Source organism: Sturnira hondurensis, unplaced genomic scaffold, assembly GCF_014824575.4.
Source record: "Sturnira hondurensis isolate 20B ecotype Veracruz unplaced genomic scaffold, ASM1482457v3 Scaffold0023817, whole genome shotgun sequence".
Classification (NCBI taxonomy): Eukaryota; Metazoa; Chordata; class Mammalia; order Chiroptera; family Phyllostomidae; genus Sturnira; species Sturnira hondurensis.
Window position 1 is genome coordinate 13,057,482 of NW_028096448.1, and position 19,171 is coordinate 13,076,652.

A 19,171-nucleotide genomic window follows, 5' to 3' on the forward strand; every position below is an offset into this window, starting at 1 on the left:
TGCCCATTACATAGATGGGGAAGCTGAGGCAGTTCGGCTCCAGCACCTGACCACAGCACACTGCCTCCTTTCACTGTGCTTCCTCACCTCGGCGACGAGAGGTAGGATCTGAACCCACGTTCTCTCCACCGCGGTCGTGTGCCCCCCACCTGCTGCTGCGCTCTCTTCACTCATCCTACCTGGCTGCCCCTGGTACTTGCTCGCCTCCCCCATGCTGCAGGCCTTTGCCCCTTTGTTCCTCTGCCTCCAAGCCTCTCCTTCAGCTCCTCACATTGCCTGTTCCTCCTCGTCTTTAGTCCCAGCTTGAAGGTTGCCTCCCCAGCGAGCCAACCCCGACCACCCCTCTCTCACTGTGCTGTTTGACCTTTCCCAGCCGGTATCAAACCAGTGCTTATCTATTTACTTCCATAGCTGTTGAGCAATGGTCTCCATGGGGATTGGGGACGGTTGGTAAGATGTTTTCAGTTGCCTGGCGCAGAGGGACTACCAGCACCCAGCGGGCTGAGGCCAGGCATGCTGCTCAACACGCTACAATGCCCAGGACGGCCCTACCACAGAGAACGGTCTGGTCCCACGTGCCAACACTGCCAAGGCTGAAAATCTGCTGCCGGCTCTCCCCCTGCAAGCATGCAAATCCAGAAAAGCATGCACGTGACTGCTCTGTTCCCCGCTGTATCCTCAGTTCTGAGCACAGAGCAGGGGCCTTAGGCACAGGTGGTAAGTGACTAAATACAAATAACAACACTGCTGATGGCAATAACAACAACAACGACACTGACACATCCCCCTACGTGCCAGAGCCAGGCAGGAGATCAGTAGGGTGCGCACACTTCTTGGTTCTCTCAGCCCTCCTTTTGGCCCGAGGTCAGCGAAGGAGGGGCAGGCATTTGATGAAAGCCCCTTCTCCCCATCCCTGACCTCCCGGGCAGCGGCCCACTGAGTGTTGCACTTGGCCAGAGTCCCCCGTAGTCATTTGGTTAATTGGATGAACAGGCACTTCAGTGACAGAGACTGGATTTCCACGATGCAGTCCATCAAAACTAATCAGTTGGCTGAGTTCCATTTCTCAGCCACTGACAGCTTCCCAGGATGGTGAGTAGATGGTAACTTTGTAAATTGAAGAACTCGCTAAGTAATGGCAGATAGAACTTGGCAAGGTGCTTTAAGAGGGAGGTGGAAGAAACCCGGTACCGGCCGTGTTTTACTCCAAAGGGATCATCTCGTTATAGGGCCGCTTGATGAAAAGGTTCTTCCAAAGACATTGGTGAAAAACAGACATCTCCAAATTGTACTAGGTTTCTTATCCTTAAGAAGAACGTGTCCTCAACAGGTGTCCTGTATTTTCCTTCCATCTGGTACTTACTAAGCACATGCCCTTTACTATACATGCCTAATATTAGCATACCAGTTAGGGTAATGTTAGGTGCTGTCATAAACAAACCTTATCATTTTAGTGGCTTCACATCTGATTTCTCATTCCTGTAAGAATCCAGTCAGAGTTCCCAGTGAGGTGACTCTCTTCCATGCAATGACTGGGGACTCAGGATCCTTTTGCCCTGTGGTTCCATTGTCCCCTGTAGCCTCAATGTCATCTGCTCCCAGCCAGCAGAAGAGGAAGGAGGACCGGCAGACTCAGTGTTGAAATACCTTAGCCCAGATGTGACACTTTACACGTTCGCTCAGGTCCCTCTGGTAAGGGTTAGGCTTGTGGCCATCATGCCCGGCTGGAATAGAAAGCTGGGAAGGGTGTCGCTTCCCAGAGTAACCCTGTCCTGTGGAGGGGAGAGCCTGAGCCTTGGTGGACAGTCAGCCATCTCTGTCACAGGTGGACACAGATCAACTTTAGAAGAAATTGTCAGGATTTCCCCTTTTTCTAAATTAGGAAAGGAAGGCTGTGGCGAGTTAAGCAGCTGGCCCAGGTTTACACAGTTGGCCAGGGGCAGAGTTAAAATTTGCACCTATACTGATTATAAACCTGTGCCTTCTTCCCTTTCCCTCTCTCTCCTTGCTTCCTTCTTCCTCTCTGCCTCCCTCTCTCTTTTCTCTCCCTCTATTCTTTCTTTCACTCTTCCCTTCTTTCCTCCTAAACCTTAACAATTTCTGAAGCACTAACACTATGCTTCTGTAACTTTGTATGTTTGCCACAAGATTGTTCTTTTAGGCTCAGAAACTATCCCCTCTGACTTGCCTTTAACCCATGACATAGATGTGTCTGAAGCACACTATCGTATAGCTGCTCACACATTCATTTTGTTCTACAAGCATGGGCAGCTTACAAAGGAAAATGATAGAACAGGGATGTTTCTAAAAGGCAAATCTGCTGTTGTCACTTTCCTATACGATAATCCTTGATGCTGCCCACTCATTTTCACGATAGTTGGCTCTCGATAGCCTATCGAGTCAAGGCATCTGCAGTCTCAAGCCCTCCTTGGCCTGCACGCAGACCGGCCAACCTACAAGTCTCCCACACACATCCTGTCACCCACTGTCTGGCTGGCTCTGCTTCCACTTGCTTGTTTCTCTACCTGGGATGCTTTTGCTCTGTTTGTCTTCATTGAATTAAGACCAGTTCTACATCCAAAATCCTGCTCAGTTCCTTCTGGTGGAAATGCCACTGTAGCAGGGACTCCCTCCTCTGTGCCGTTGAAGCACCAAGCAGGACCAGCCAGGGACTCAAGGGCTGGATGGTGACTGCTGACTGACTTGTCTGTTTCCCCCACTAGTCGGTGGACTCCTTGAGGACAGAGACACCTCCTACTTATTTTCGTCTTTGTGCTGCCCAGCACAGTGCCTGGTGCAAAGTCGGTGCTCATTCCACCTTTACTGCAGAGAAGAAGAAGTCAGTTCTGCCAATGAGCTGCAGGACGGACATGCAAAGGGAGCAGTGGTTTTACGCCCATGGGGGCTCTAAATGGAGGGAGAGCAGTGATTTCTTTGGGTGTGAACTTATGCCACGGGTCGGCCATAGCCTACATTCACACTTACGCTATGGTGTGAAGCACAGAGAAGGGCTTTGTGTACACGTGGAAAGGTTGTATGGTTCACAGCCACGTCTCATACAGGGTCTTTCATGACCCTCCTCACCATGCTGAGCAGGAGGCGGGGGTGGCACGCACGCTTGTGTACCTGCGTACGTGTGCACGTGTGTGCGTGCACACTGGCTGCCTGCCAGCTTCCACCTTTAAAACTCCTGGTTGTGACATCTTTAAAGATGGTATAGATTGTTGCTGGGTTGGGCCAGCTTCATTGCACGTAGCGTGCTGTCAGGTTTTACGGTTTCATTCTTTTTTTTTTCTTTTGCCGATTTGAGGAAGGCATTAGTCTGACGAGGGGCATTGAGAAGGAGGCCACAATGTTTCCAAACTCCCCAATGTGGTTGGTTTCGGGGACTTATGACCCACTCGCCCATGTTAACAAATATTTCCAGTGCTGTGCGGAGACCAGCCCTCAGCCCACATTGTGCAAGTGCCGGTTTCGTATGAAGGTTTGCAGGGGGTGTGCCAGAGCCCATTTCTGAACAGTCTGATGATTTATTTGATGCCTTTGGGTATTTAAGTAGTCTGCAGTATACACCAAGTGTCTGTAACGTTTATTTTTTCCTTGCTTTAATGTGTGGGACCTCTTGCAACGCCTTGTACACCCCAGGCACTCAGTAAATATGATTTATGAGAGATGTAAATAAATCCGAACTGAGATTATGTCTGTGTTCATTAGTCTGTAGCTCAGCAGCAGTCCCCCTTTCCAAACTCAAGGAAGAGCAAAGTCCCCACCAAATTGCAGAAGACAAGAAAATGTGAAATAAGTAACACATGGGCCCCAGTAGAAAGTTATGAAGCTCCCTGGAGTAAAATATCAAATTCTCGGTTATGTTCTCAGCTTCAGTGTATAGATGCTGTGGACCTTGGGCCAACGCCTCAACCTTTCTGGGTGTCGTTTTTTAATTAAACACTAAGTTGGAGTGGTTAAATCATGCCACAGCATCACTGAGCTTCAATAAGAAATGGAAGAAAATAGGACAGGGTTGAATTCCTTGAGTGTCAACCACAGCCCAGGCAATTTGACTTCGGAGTGTGTTCTCAAAGGCTTCCTCCCAGTGTCCCAAAAGAAGAGAGTTGAAGTGGTAAGGGACACAGATTCTGCAGTCAGCTACTGAGCTAGCGGGGTTGAAAGGTCAGCTCAGCTCTTTACTGGCTGTGTGACCTTAGGCCATTTGCTTAATCTTTCTGTGTCTCAGAGCACTTTCTTGCAAAATGAAAGAGATAATATCAATACCTCCAAATGAAGTCATGTATGTAATGCAGTTGTGTAACGCTGCTACTAAGTGACAAGTGATGGTGTGAGTACTTTCTGTTACTATGATTCCCTGTTTGGAATGAGAAAACTGAAGCTTAGAGACTTAAACACCACGCCTGAAGTTATACTGCTTGTTACCCTGGGGGAAAGGGCAATGGATGGGGGAGGGGTATGAAATTTGAGCCTAGTTTCAAGCTCCAAAGCCCCAACTCCTGCTGCAAGTCCCATGGTGCCTCTGCAGTGAGAGCTGCTTGCTCCCAGCCTCACCAGCCACTTGCTGGCTGCAGGACTCGCCCCCTGTGGAAACTCACTACTGACCCTCACTTCGTCCCAGGACTCCCTCCCTCCTGTGGCTGGCCCCAGACCTCTCTGGAAAGTCCAGCTGGATTAAGATGTCACCCCCCACCCTGCCCCCCACAGTTTTCTTGGGCTGGGCAGCTTTGGGAGAGGGTTCTTCCTGTCCTCCCTGGTCTTCTGAAGCCCAGCCAAGTTGAATACAAATATAAATTTCAAGTGCACATTTGAGCCCAGTGGAGTTCTTCTGAGAACAAACCAGGGAGTGTGGGCAGCCTGTGAAAGGCTGCCCAACCTCGACACGCAGGAAGTGAGCTCCGCTGAGTCTCATGGGAGTCACCTAAAGGAGGGATTTGGACCCACATCTTTTCTTAAAATCACTCCTTCCCCAACAGCCCCCCGAAGCAACACTTCTTTCCCTCTGGTTCTGTGTGTTGCCCTTTTACTGAAGTATAACTAGTGTGCGTGAAGTGCACCGACCTCGTGCCAGCTTGACCAGGGCAGCTTCGTGGGCATGGCACCTGCAGCTGCACAAGGCCGACCACGACAAGGACCTGCGCTTGGTTTACAGCTCTGCTGCCCATTTTGTAATGAGACCCCCCCCCCCTTTTCATCATGCCCTGGGTTTTGCAAATGATGTCACGGGTGCTGAGATCAATGAATTGTGCTGCGTGTCTACACCCGTATAACTACCTCTTTGATCCAAATACAGGGCATTTCCAGCCCCACGCAGCTCCCTCCTGCCCCTTCCCAGCCAGTGCCCTCTAGTGGTGACCGCTGCTCCTACTGCTGTCACTGTCGCTGTCCTTGAACAGAGGGGATGGTGCAGTGCATGTCTATCTCTTTGCTTGTGTCTGGATTCTTTGGCCACGCTGTTGCAGGACCCAAAGCTCTCGCTTTGCTGTTGCTCTGCGGTGGCACCTTTCAGCTCCCTACCCCTAATCCGTGTACCTGTTCTCCTCTCGCTGGTGGGTGCTTGTGTTGTTTGTCCAGCTTGGTCTGTGAATGAAGCTGCCATGAACACTCTTCTCTGCGTCTTTCGGTGGACATGCACATTGATTTCTCTTGGGTGCTCTGCCATGTCAGAGGTTAGTGTCGTGGTTAGTGTCCTAGCTGCATGTGTTTCCTGTGGAATAGGAACGTGTGCCTGGAGCTGTCAGGTGGGTTTCAGGTGGGATATGGTGATGTCATCAGCTCCTGGGGAGACATTGGGGTCCGGCATTAGGCTGTTTCTTTTCTCCTTCTGGTATTTATCCATGAATACTGGCATTTCTGAAAGACCTAGCTGGCCATTGAATTAAGATAAAATTTTCTGCATTTCCTCCTCGTCTAACCTGTGGAAGTCAGGTGGGCATAAATGCCTCTGGGGGTCTTGGCCAACCCTGCTGGCACATTCTGCCCGTCTCAGCACTGGGGGCAGGGGCTGCTAGGTTGTTTGGGCCTGGTCCCATGTTCTGTCTGGTTGCCCTCTGATTTTTTTATAGACTTGCCACCAGTGGAGACCCTACTAGCCTCCTGATGCTTGTGATGGGCAGAGAGTGTGGGCACTAAGTTAGACACAAGTACCCATCTGGTGTGTTCAGAGTAATCAGCCCCTGAGGTCTGAGACCGTGTGGGGCCAGACCAGCCAAGAAGAACAGACCTAGTTCGAAAGGGAATCACAGCTGAGCCCCAAGTGACACACCAGAGTTCAGGCCCAGGGAGCCGCCAAGTCAGTGCACCCAGGGCCCTGGACCAGCATCTTCTCCTGGGCGAGAGGCGAGGACTTCACCTTCCATCCATGCCTCATCCTCTTCAGTTCATCCCTGATTCACCCACCTAACAGGAAGGACCACCTGCTGCCTGTTGGGGCATCTACCAGGGGCTGGGGATGCAGGGGGTGAGCTGGGCAGCAAAGTGCAAAGAGCACCATGGGCTTTGAGGTCAGCAGGACCTGCATAGGAACTCCAGCTTCGAATACTCTGCCCTTGCCCAAGTTACTTCCTCTCTAGCCAATGAAGCCAAGTGTAGAATAGTATTGGCTTTAGGGCCAGGCTTAGATGCCTTGAAGCCTGACTTCACTCTTTGCTGATTATATGAGCTGGATATTTCATCAAGTTATGTCTCAGCTTACTCATCTGTAAAATGGGCCTTATAATAACACTGGCCTCATAGAGTTGCTGTCTGGCCTGGAGTGAATACCTGGTAAATATTAGTCATCCTAATTATTATCGTGATTATCTTTCACTGCCATACCTAAGAGAGTAGTTGTAAGAATTAGAGGAGATGATATGCATAGGTAAATGAATAAAGAGCATTCAGTTGGGCCAAGTACATGGTATCAATGGGCCCAGTGGATATAAACACTCAGCCCTGGCACCAACCAGAAGCCCTTGGGGATCCTAAAAGCAAAGATGGAGCAAGCTCAGAAGGAACGAGAAAAGCAGGGTGCCCACTCAAGATGTGAAAAATCATGCCTCCAGCTCGGCCCATCAAACGCTAGCCTGAAACACTACGGATCGGGGACCGCGCCAACTAATGACTTGATATCAATGAAGACAAATGTGGAAGGGAGAGAAACCATGGGTCTACGTTTCCTCATCACATTTGCACGGGAGAGGCCTCATGTATATTTCATGGAAACAGGAAATTCCCTAATATTAGGATGGAAGAGCGTTTTCAGAACACTTTCATTGCAGCAGGCTCCATGCTAAACCCTCTACGCATACTATCTCATTTAATGTAGCAGCAACCCTGGTTGCTGAAGTGGTTGCTGTTATCATCCTTTCTTTTACAAAGCATGAATACGATTTCAGTGGAACCCAGATAGTGAGTGGGAGACCTAATTCTCTCGGGGGTGTCCCAGCTGCGACCTGCGGGCCACATACAGTCCAGATGGCTGTGCATGTGGTCCAATGCAACATCGTCAATTTACTTAAAACTTTATGAGGTTTTTTTTGTGTGTGTGTGTGTTTACGTGTTGCAATGTATTTAATGTGTGGCTTAAGACAACTCTTTTTCCACTGTGGCACAGAGATGCCAAACATTTGGACACCCCGGCTTTGACTGTAGGATCAAAGCTCATAACCACTCCCCTGGCCTATTCAATAACCAATATTCTAGGATCACCTACTGGGTGCTAGCTAATCCATTGATAATCGTGATAGACAAACACAGAGCTCATATGCCCTTCAAAGTGGCACTACCAACTCTGCCAGGGGTACAGGGAAAAGAGGGCTTAGAGCTAAGAACTAACAGTAATAATCATAACGGACCATTAGTTAGACTTCCACAGCACTGACCCTTAGTTAGAACCACTCAGAAATGACCAGTTCATCATGATGGTCTGGTTCTGGAGGGCCCATGAAGGGAAGTGGCCCGATCCTGCATGAACCACAAAACCTTACAGGGACATAACAGGAAAGTGAGAGGCCCTGTGTTTTAAAAACTAGTCCGTGAAGACAGCGAGAGTGCAGAGGAAGCAGGCAGTGTTGCGGGATGCCTGCCTTGCACCAGACACGGGGCCGGCGTTTCCACAGATGTTCCCGCACTTAGTTCTCACAACATTTCTGCAAGGCCCACACGCTTATCATCCCACGTTACAGGCGAGGGAACCAAGTTTCAGAGCTAGTAGTTGGAAGAGCAGAGCTGTACAGAGTGGGGAGGTTATGCACGTACTTCTATCAGTTCATCAAGAACGACTATTCAGCCCCGGGTGCAGTCAGCTAGCATTTAAATTTTAACTGAAGCCACTTTATCAGATGCCACCCTTTCCTGGCTGGAAGGCTCACCACCCTTATCACTGGCTTGTGGGGGTGGCAGGTACACGCACGCTGAGTCTGGCTGTCCAAGCCAGACAAAAGATTCAGACATATTATTCATCTTCTGCCTGGGATTAGGCCCCTGTTAGCTCTTTATTTGTTTATTTGATTTCATTGTGGATCAATTAAATAAATGAGAGGTGCTTCATCCCTCAAACTCAACTTCATTTCTTGAAAAATCTGGAGCAATTTCCCATGTGATCCCAGAGCTTAGTTCTTGTCCTTGCTTTATAATTTCACATTATTTCCTGCCCTTCCCCGTTACTCACTCACGGGGTTGGCCTTCATGTGCTGGGTTTAGGACCCTTTGCAAGATAAGAAAGGTGGTGTGTGTAGGCGAAGGGAACATTGAGTCGGGCAGACCTGGCCGGGATTGACTCTTCACCAGCTGCATACTCATTCTGTGGCCGAGAGCAAGTCCCCTTCTCTCTCCAAGCCCTACGTTCCTGGTTGATTCCCCGAGGAGGTGGTACCTGCTGGGAGGAGCTGGAGCAGTTGTCCAAGCTCCCGCCTCCAGTTTGCCATCACTGCACCTGGCTCCTTCTAGCTGCTCAGTGAATGTGAGCTGTTTTGTCTGAGCATCTCTCCCCTTCGCCACACACAGAGCATCCTTATCACAGGCTACTTTCGCAGGGGTCTCTGTCCTGTCCACTGGCACTTCTCCCCACCTGTAGTGGACCAGAGTCCCAGCTCTTGGCTTCCTTCCAGCTCAGTTGAACCAAGGTACCAGCCTTGCCCATGGCCTGGACATTCCCCTTATATCTCCCACTTTTTCTCTAACTTTATTGAAAGATGGGCCCTGTTTGTAAGAACCAGAGCTTATAAAAATGTTGGATCACTTACAAAATTATAAATGCAAAATCGCTAGGGCCTTTCCTGGCATCTTGGGAGCTGTCTCTATAGGAGGGAGGCCCTGGAACTTTGGTTTCCTTCATAAATCCACCTCTCACAGTGTATTATTCTCAAAAATTAAATGTGTGCTGGCACCAAATTATGCTTGGAATGATCTGGTCACAACGGGCACTGAACCATAAAGTTGGATTGCCATGCCACACCTATGGGTGACCTCCGCCCCCTTGAGTACAACGGAAGAGTGGGTGCCTTTCTAACCCACACCTCTGCCTGCAGCGAGTCAGTCAGTGACGAAACAGATTTGCTAACTTGATCAGTAAATAATGATGTAAGTGTATTTTAATTGAGATAGCTTTGATTATTAGTAAGATTACACTTTTGCTGACTGATTTGTTGGCCTATCAACATAGACTAATCCATAATCTTTACTCTTTTTCCATGGTGAGTTAGGGCTTATTTAATTTGTGCATTTGCTCTTTATACAGTATGGTTGTTGAACACATAACCAACATTTCCGTGTAGGAAGGAAACACGAAAGCTGATCAAGTTGGAAGAAGGCAATTTTGAATTTGTTCTGAAGCTGCATTTAGATAGAAAACATACAGGTCTATTAAAATGGTACAATTTTCTAAGGTGGCTTTAATTTTGATTTTATAGAAGATGAGCAAACATCTTATGTTCTTATCACAGCACAGGGATGCAGTATTGAGGAGGCTGTAAGCCTGGAAAGACACCCCACCATCAACGTGAAGCACTTCCATCATATTTGGGGGAACGCATTTCTCCCATTTTGTGGCTTATCATGTAGTTTTGGAGTTGTTAAGAGCCTGCGTAGAAGTTTGAGAAAGAAAAAATTTAATGCAATAATTTATCTCTCACATTTTTCTTTATGAATTCCACCAGGTACATCTGGTGGGAAATTTCATCTGAATGGCATTTTCTATAAAATTTTCTGGAAGCAAAGGGTCTGATGCAAACCCTCACTTCTCTAAAATTTGGTCAGGCCAGAGTCTGAGTATTGCAGCCCATTTCTTGGTCATTCCTCGCTTACCTACATTTTAAGAGGAACTGGGTTTAGGAGACCATCAACTCCGATGCCACTGGCTTTTCCAGCAGAGAGGGGGAAATAAGGCTTCCTTTGACCTAATGTGCCCGATCTTCAGAAAGAATAAGAACCAGAATGTGGGAAGTGAAACACGAGTTTAAGAAATAATCACAGCAGGAAGGGGGCAGGTTTGGGAGAGACGATGCTTGCCAAATAGCCCCTTCGTGTTTCAGAGCTGAGGTTACTAGAAAGAGCTGTAGGTGGATACCACAAAGGATGTGCCTGATTCTGCTTCCGGGTACATCCTCAGCGCAAAATACGGTTTAGGCAACACAGAACTGATCGTTAACGAGCTTGGCAGAAAACAAGCCAGATTTCAGGGCAGAGGCTTCCTGGCATTCCATCGCATGGAGGATGGCTGCAGTGACCGAGAGACGCGAGTCTGCGAACGGCTCCACTTTAATTGCACACTGGTGGGAGAATATTACTTTCAGGACCCCCCGGGCTACCTAATGGAGTTATACTGGTCAAAGGAAAGATTTCCAAATCGTAGTGACAATCGCCCCGGCCCCAGCCCCTGCAGCCTTCCTCTGCTTTGTCTCCGTACAAGTGCCGGCTCAGCGCAAGGGATTTAGACCCTGTGGAGAGTTGGCTCCTCCTCGCCCTCTATTTCATTAAGAAATTGGCAAGAGATCAAAAAAATTTAAAAAAGAATGTGTTCTCACACAGGGATCCTCACCCGTGATTTCTACTGTCCCCCCAAAGCCCACAAGAATGTGAAATTCTCCTTTTGCTTCAGTTTCCTCTCCAGCACAACTGAGTAGTCCTGAAAAGTACAGCCGCCCTAAATGTTTCACATTGCATTTCCAGGTCTGGAGGATGGTCCAAAAACAAACTATGGTCTTTTTTAATGGAGTCTCTGATTGACAACCATTTCAGTCTGTACTTAATAAAGATGCGGTTGGCCCAGCAGGTCTCTCTGAAAATCAGTGAGGGAAAAAATGAAGATGCTTAGGGAGACAATAGGTATTGAGCACCTGCTGGATGCCAGGTGCTAACCACCTCCAGAGGCACTTCCTTAATGCACACTTTGGCTGAATGGTTGGAGAAATGAAAAGAATACAGGCACTTTGCAAATGCGACTATTCTACTTAATCTTTACAACTCAGAGGAGAGCATTCGGAACCTCATTGCACAGAGAAGGAAGCTGAAGCTCAGGGAGGTTCATGGGTTTGCTCAGATTCTTTTATCTTTGCGCCCAAGTGTGACTGGTGCGTAGCAGGACTTCACTGCGATCAAACCACACCGGAGAGAGCAATGCTCTGAACAGCCTGCTTAGGTGTGAGTCAAGGTTCTTGCAGGTGTGTTCTTACGACTGAGCTTCAGTTTCCCTGTCTCTAAGATGGGATTCTAAGAGTATTTGCATGGACTTGTGAAAATAAAAAAGCTACATCAGTCAAGACCCCTCACAGCATAGTCCCTGAGACTCTGCAAGGTTCAACAGGCCACTTCGTTATGATGAACAAAATTAGGTATCATTTGGATAGAAGGAGAGAGAATGCTTCCTGTGAGCTGGGAAAACGCTGTTTCCACCCTAGTTACTTCTGGGCCACCCTGGGGGGAGCTGACTCATCTACAGCAAGTTTTTCAAAAGCTAGCCACATGACCTCGTCCAGTTAGTGGCTCTCAGCTTCATCTCCTGTCAAATAATAACTCGGGGCTTTATCTGTACATGGTCACAGCTGTCCCAGCCCATCTGCCTTCAAGAGAGCCTATCACTGAGAAAATAGAGATGTAAGTGAGTAAACCTGCGTTAGAGTATAAAACACATTCTCTAGTAATAACTGTCATAAGAAAATAAATGTCATTGCGAGAAACCAACCTGGGAGCTAGATTTGTCCTCTCCACCTCAGGCCTCTCGCTTCCCCCGAGGCTCCCATCCCAAGCCATTCTCCAGAAAGTAGGCTTTTAAAAACGTTTTCAACAGTAAAAATCCAATCATCTTCCACTGAACACCCGCAGCAGCTTTGCTGCGAGGCACATCACCTCCGGTTCCATCAAGGGGCCAGCCAAGGCACAGAATGTGAGGGTTCGAACCCCATGTCAGCCGCTCTCCCTGGCAATCGCCTCAGGCAAATTGTTCTGCACCTTGGGAGCCAAATCCAGCCTCCTCCCTTCCGGAATTCCTCACCTGCTTTTTCTTTCTTTTGAAAATCCTCTCACTTCCTATCTAGAAGCTCAAAGACATGACTGTGTGTCCCTGGGTGCCTCGGAAATCACTGATGACATCTGCAAAATTTCTGAGCACCCACATTTAGAGGTCATCAGACTATGGTCAAGCCCAGCCTCCACTTGGTTTTATGAAGGAAGAGTTCTGGAGACACAGCCACACCCCCTTCATTTACATATTCTCTCAGGCTGCTCCACTGATAAAACTGCATTGTTGAGCTTTCGCAGCAGGGACCACGTGATCCGAAGTCCTGAAATATTTACTATCTGGCCCTCCACAGAAGAAGTTTGCCCACCCCTGCCCTAGTTCAGTGTCTCTAAAATTAATTTAAGGTATAGAAAATCTAATGTCATGATCGTTTCTGTTGAAACATATACAACATTGCTATATCCTACAGAAATTCATTAAATATAGATGTTGTGCTAAATTAGGTACTTATAGTGCAGATTTTTTAAAGCTGCAATGTGGGATGGAAAACTTTAAATTGGGGGCCAAAAACACTGCTCATCATTTTTTTTTTGAATAGTGAATTGGGCAAAACATCTTAAATAAAATTTGTTGAACCACCAGGCATCATAATAAATGATATTACAGGTATTCATGAAACCCTCACAACAACCATGTGAGGTTGAAAATCCTATTTTTACAGGATATCATAAATTCTGAAAACAAAGGGTATATAAAGTCACCAAGAATATCTTCAGTCTATTAAAAAATAATAAAGTATCTGTGTCTTCAGATGTTATGGACAAAGCTATATTTTGTGGATTAAAAATTGACGTTGAAATTGACAAAGTGGCTGTCAAAAGTTGCACAACAGGTTAAGTGATGGATCCAAGGGTCAGAACTGGCTGTCAGTGGAATCAAGTTCTCACAGATTTAACCTTCGACTCAGCCCTCTCTCCTTACTCGACAACGTGGAGAATGAAGATCCCGGGAAGATACCCTCCCTGAAGACTTCAAGGCATTTTTGCCTAGACTGGGGCTCTCTTTGTTATTTCTCCTGTCTTGGGCTTTGGTTCCCTTCCCAGCCGTGTTGGTCCTGCTCTTTCCAGTTTAAGCTCATTCCCTTTGATGGACAAGACAAAGAAAATAAAGAGTTGAGTCTTCGTGCCTCCTCGCTGTCATCCTTTCACTTTACACATCAGCCTCTAGCAGTGAACTTGGTATATCTTGCTTGGTTTATTCTTAGCCAGTAGCTAAGAATCAGACCCCTCAAAAGGGGTCTGCAGACAGCCTGTCTACATTGAAATCCCAGTCCCCACTTGCTGGCTGTGGGCCTGGGCAGTTATTACCTCCTGTCTCCAGCCTCATTCACCTCCTCTGTAACAAGAAGATTGTGATAGTACCCGGGTCACATGGCTGGGGTAAGGGCTCAAAGAGACAGTGCCTGAAAGGCAATGACTTCAGGACTGTGCTTGTCAGCCTGAAGCATGTGGTAATGTCAGTGGCATTGGTGGTCATTACTCAGAGTGGACTCCAGGCTCTATCTTCCAAAGATCCAGTTTCTTAGCTTGATTTACTCTTGAGACAATGCATCTCCATAGAGAGTAGAATAAAGATGTGCCCCCCCTCAAAAAGACACGTGCCCCAGAATATAGGGTCGTTGCAGGCATAATTAAATTAAGGATCTTGAAATGAGGTTACCTTGGATTAGGATAAATCCAATGACAAATGTTCTTTTAAGAAAAGGGGAGAAGACACAGAAGAGAAGCCTATGGAGAGATGGAGGCAGAAATTGAAGTGATGTGTCCACACTTCACTTACTGAGGACGCATCTGAGCACCCACATTTAGAGGTCATCTAAATGAACCAATTCTGGTGCCTCAGCCACCAGAATCTGGAAGGGGTAAGGAACAGTTCTACCCCAGAGCCTTGAGGGGGAGCATGGCCCTGCCAACACCTTGACTTTGGACTTGTGGCCCCTAGCCCTGTGGGAGAATGCATTTCTGTTGTATTAAACCATGAAGGGTGTGGTAGTTTTTGTTACATCAGCCTGAGGAAACTAAGTCTTCCTATTTTTCTATCTTCCTTTATATCACCTTCGATCAGTGCACATCAAACCACTCTCTGCCCATCTGCCAGCATCTCCAGAGGGGCCTGAGCAACCTACACGGAGACGGGCGTCAGACTCTGCATCTGGACTCTGCTGCTTATTACCTGGGTGTTTCTGGTCCAATTGCTTTGCCCTCCTGAGTTCCCACTCCTTACTTTGATAGCATGAATAATAATGTTGCTCATAAGGTCATAAAAATACCAGCAATGTCAATAGTTGTCATTTGTCAAATTCTCACAATAGCCAGGAACTCTTCAAAATGCATCATTTCATTTAATCCTCACAATAAGTCATGAGCGGGCACTACTGTTGTCCAGACTTTATAGATGAGGAAACAGAAGCACGCAGTTTAAAGTAACTTGTCAAAGTCATGCGGATGGATAACTCATGTATGCGTGGTTTAAGCAATGAATATTCTGCTTTCGGAACAGAAGGGGCAAAGAAGACACTGTCCCTTCTTCAACAGAGCTCATGTTCTAAGTGGAGAGATGTAAATAAGTTTTGGGAAGTTCTGATCAATCTATAGGCATGCTGTAATCATTCAGAGAATACGTTTACCCACTGCTTTCTGCCCCCACTGTGGAAAATAAAGGGGAGAAATTTAGCAGCTAGAAGTTCATGGTCACTTTCTCCCAAGGCTGTGCCCCTGCTACCTAACCGATGGTTCCTCTTCCTGGGCCTGCACTTCCCCTTGCTACTTCCTGACCCTCTGGGAAACCCAGTCGTCAGCATGGGTGCTGGTGCAGCTCTCCGGTGCCCCAGTGTGATGGGAGGAAATCTCCAATAAGCTGTACAGGGATTTGGGAAATCTCCCAGGAGCCTTCACTGCTCCTCAGTGCCAACCACCCAGTGGGAAGTACGGTCCCTCATCCAGCTGCCCCCCCTCCCGTGATGCCCACTGGGACACATGAATTTCCATCGTTGGGCATTTCTTCTTCTCCCTCCTTTCATTTCCACTCACTTCTTATCCGTGGATCTTGCAACCTCAGGTTTATTCTTGTCCTTCCCTTTTACTAATTTTTCTCTTATTCTTTTTTAATTCTATAAGTGATACACATTCGTGTAGAAAAGAACAGAGATATACATATGTTTTAAATACATATATGATTCCAACTGCGTCCCTTGAATCCAACCCCCTGACATAACCAAACTCTCTTGGACTCCCCTGGGGTTTCTCGAGTAGCCTCCTTCTCGAGTAGCCTAGTGGTTCCCTGTAGCCACTCAGTGTTGACCCTGCTCCCCATTCAGATTGCCCCGGGCCAGAATGACCTTTCTGGCATATGAATTTGATGAAGTCACCAGTACTCCAAACCCCTACTTAAGTCAAAACTAGAATGTCTATGGGGCCTAGGAGGCCCTGTGGGCTGGCACTGAGACCACATTCCTTCTCCTACCTTCCATGGCCTCTCCCCTCCCAGGTGTGCACCCTGAGCCACGACCTTGGATGTGGCTAGATCAATCTCCCCAAGATACCCATAAACCTGGTACCCCCTGTCTTGACCTTAACACTGTGCAATGTTACATTTATTTTGTGTGATTCTTCACCTGGCTTCTCCAAAAACAGGAAGGTCTCTCTGTTCATCGTGTTATTCCTGGCACTCAGCACTGTGCATGGCTCACAGCTAATATATTTTTGTTCACTTTCTTTTCCTCTTTTGCAAAGAAGTCTTGGGCACTTCGCTACTGCCTTTCTCTGCAGCAAACCTCTTGTTCTCCTTGGGTCTCCAGCATGATCCAGAAAAATAAATTGTCTTCCTTGATCTGGCCTAGAAAGTCAATCATTTACTTTCCTCCTAGTCCCCTGGGAAACTTCAAAGTGGCCAGTTGTGACAGGGCCTTTCTTAGAACACCTTGACACGTACAGACAAAGGGCCCCACCCCTAATATGGCATTCGTTCCCGTTTAGGGGCCCCAGTGTCTTGTTTGGTTCATGTTTAGTAGAAAAGGAATAGCTCTCTCCTTTATTCTTATTCCCCTACATTCTGCCTCTGGTGCTCTTTTTAAAAATATAAATCCTATCATGGTCACTGCTGAGCAAAGACCCTCCGATGACTTCCATTAAACCTGAATAAAACCCGCGGTCTACCAGGCCCTGCTGGCCCCTGCTCCTGCTCAGCCTCATGCTTCATTTTGTACCTGGCTTCCCCTAAACCATGACAATGGACTACACTGGACTTCCTGCTGTTGCCTCCCAAGCCACGCCTGGGTGGGCTGAGGTCCTTGCACTAAGTGTGGGTGTCACCCTTGGCTATACCTGAGAAGCTCTTGGCAGCTGCATATTTGAAACATCTTCTCAGTGTTCGAGCCTCAGTTTAAATCCTCAATCCTCCTGAAGAAGGTCCGTGTGTCCACATTTCTGTGTTTCCACCATCATTGCATTGCTCCCTCATTCGACTGTAAAGTCCAGCAAAGCAGAGAATTATCTCAATCCTCCTTCCCTCTACACCTAGCACTTCCCAAAGAGCCCTAGCATGTCATAGCAGCTCAATAATTATTTATCACAGAAATAAATGTGGGAATGCATACATCAATGAATAGAGAGATGAATTAGTATTTTAATAATAATAAGGTGTATGACAGGAGTCCTACTTGTTTCTTATAAAATCTGTGATTACTGCCTCAGACACCAATCCCCTATGTTACCGCCATAATTTTCTACTTATGTGTATATATGAGCATTTTCCCAGGCAGCTGTGCATGGTGAAGGGGGCTGAAGGTCAACGTTAATTTAACCCACTAGCTAGCACCCGGTTTTTCAACCTTCTGCTTTGTAAAGAAGCACTGTGTGTGCCTTTTACAAATTGAGGCATTGATCCATAGAACTTCTAAAGTTTACTTCAATTAGAAAGAGTTTCAGATAAAGATCAGATTAATTAAGTTCTCCCCCCTTAAAGTTCATCTTAATTAGCCATTGTTTCTTTCCCAATGGCTTAGTAATTGGCTGGGTTTCAACCTGGGCATAGAAGGATAAGGGGGGACCCCCCCGAAGATGGACCCTGACACCTGGCACCGTCTGGGGCTCTCTGCCTGAGTTTTCACAGGGTGGGGGCATTTCGTGAAAGTGGGCTTGCTAACGGGACGAGTCTGTGGGAGCACGAATCTCTAGTTCCATCACGTACATCACTCTCCCAATGTCCCTAGTTATTTTATATTTCCTATTTTATTTTGGCCCCTTCAATGTTTTTCCTTGTGAATTTCATTAAGGTTTGATGGTTCTGGTTTGAGGATGTGTGTCGGCTGCTACTCTGGCAGTGGAGACTCGGACAAGCAGGTGGTTCTACATCTACAGCGTTTCCCCCCCCAAACCATAGCCTCGGACCCGGAGAATGAGAGGAGCCTTCCAGCAGAGGTTATGTGTCCTGATGTCCTAGAAGGCCTTTTTCCCTGTGTCTCGCCCAGCCTCAGAGTATTGTATGGTACAGTCCCCGACATTCACACTGCTAAGCAATATAATGTGTCACACAGATAATTTTTGAAGGAGTCATGAAATAGATGTATCCAACAAAAATATAATGCTTAAGCTACTCCTCCCAAGAAGCAGTGGTGGTGTGCCAGGGGCTGTCAGCAATAGGCCTCACCTAAGTCACAGGGTGACTTAGATGCCCCCCTGTGAGGGAGTTTTGGGGCCTCTCTTCTTTGTGTGTAGGTCTGAGCCAATGGATCATCCTGTCTATTTGTAGGGTCGTTTGGGGGCTGCTACCTATTTGTATCCTTGAGTCTCTGGGGAGTTAAAAGGATGAGAATGGCAGACACTCTGGAAATTGCTCTTGTACTAGGAAAGAAGGATCAAATTCCTCTCCTCTAGGAAGTCCTCCCTGATTAGCGTAATTATGTCCCATGTCCAATTTGCTTTTTACTGTTTCCCATACAACATGGTAGTGCTCTTAAATAGACCTGTGTCCTGCCATAGGTTCAACCTGGGAACAGGTGTACTCACCTGGGCCATCACTTGATAAAATCATCTTTCTCTCTAGCCTTAGGATCCCCAAAACAGGGACCAGGTCTGTCCTGCTCACCTTCATAGCCTCAGGACCTACAATAGTGTGATTTCTGGCACGTTATCAATGCTCAAAACATATTTGAAAAATGAATGAATGGATGGATGGATGGATGGATGGATGGCTGAATGAGTTATAGAGCGTACTTCCCTTAAGCCACGGAAAGAGAACTACATGACACTATTATGTAACAGGCTGTATCCATGTTACAGAAAGATAATAGTGAGTGAATGATGGCTACCCACAGATTTTAAGTTCTCTCTAAACGAAGCAGGTGAGTAGAAAGTGCAGTCTGCTCAAAACTGTCATATGACAAATGTAGACAATATCATGTGTCTAGTGAGAGACGAGTCAGCTGGGGCCCAGAGCTATGGCAGCAACCCAGGTACAAGGAATGTGGGTCGATGATGGATAAGAAAGGTGAAAACAACCGTCTGCCTCCAGCCCCGGGCTATACCTTCGGGAGGTCAGGAATAATGTTGGTTTTACTCACGGTTGTAGCTCTCGTGCTGGGAATGAATAACAATTTGTGGAAGGCTGGGAGAAGGTAAAGATGGTAGGAAGGAAGGAGAGAAGAAAGAAGGGAGGGAGGGAGAAGTCCCG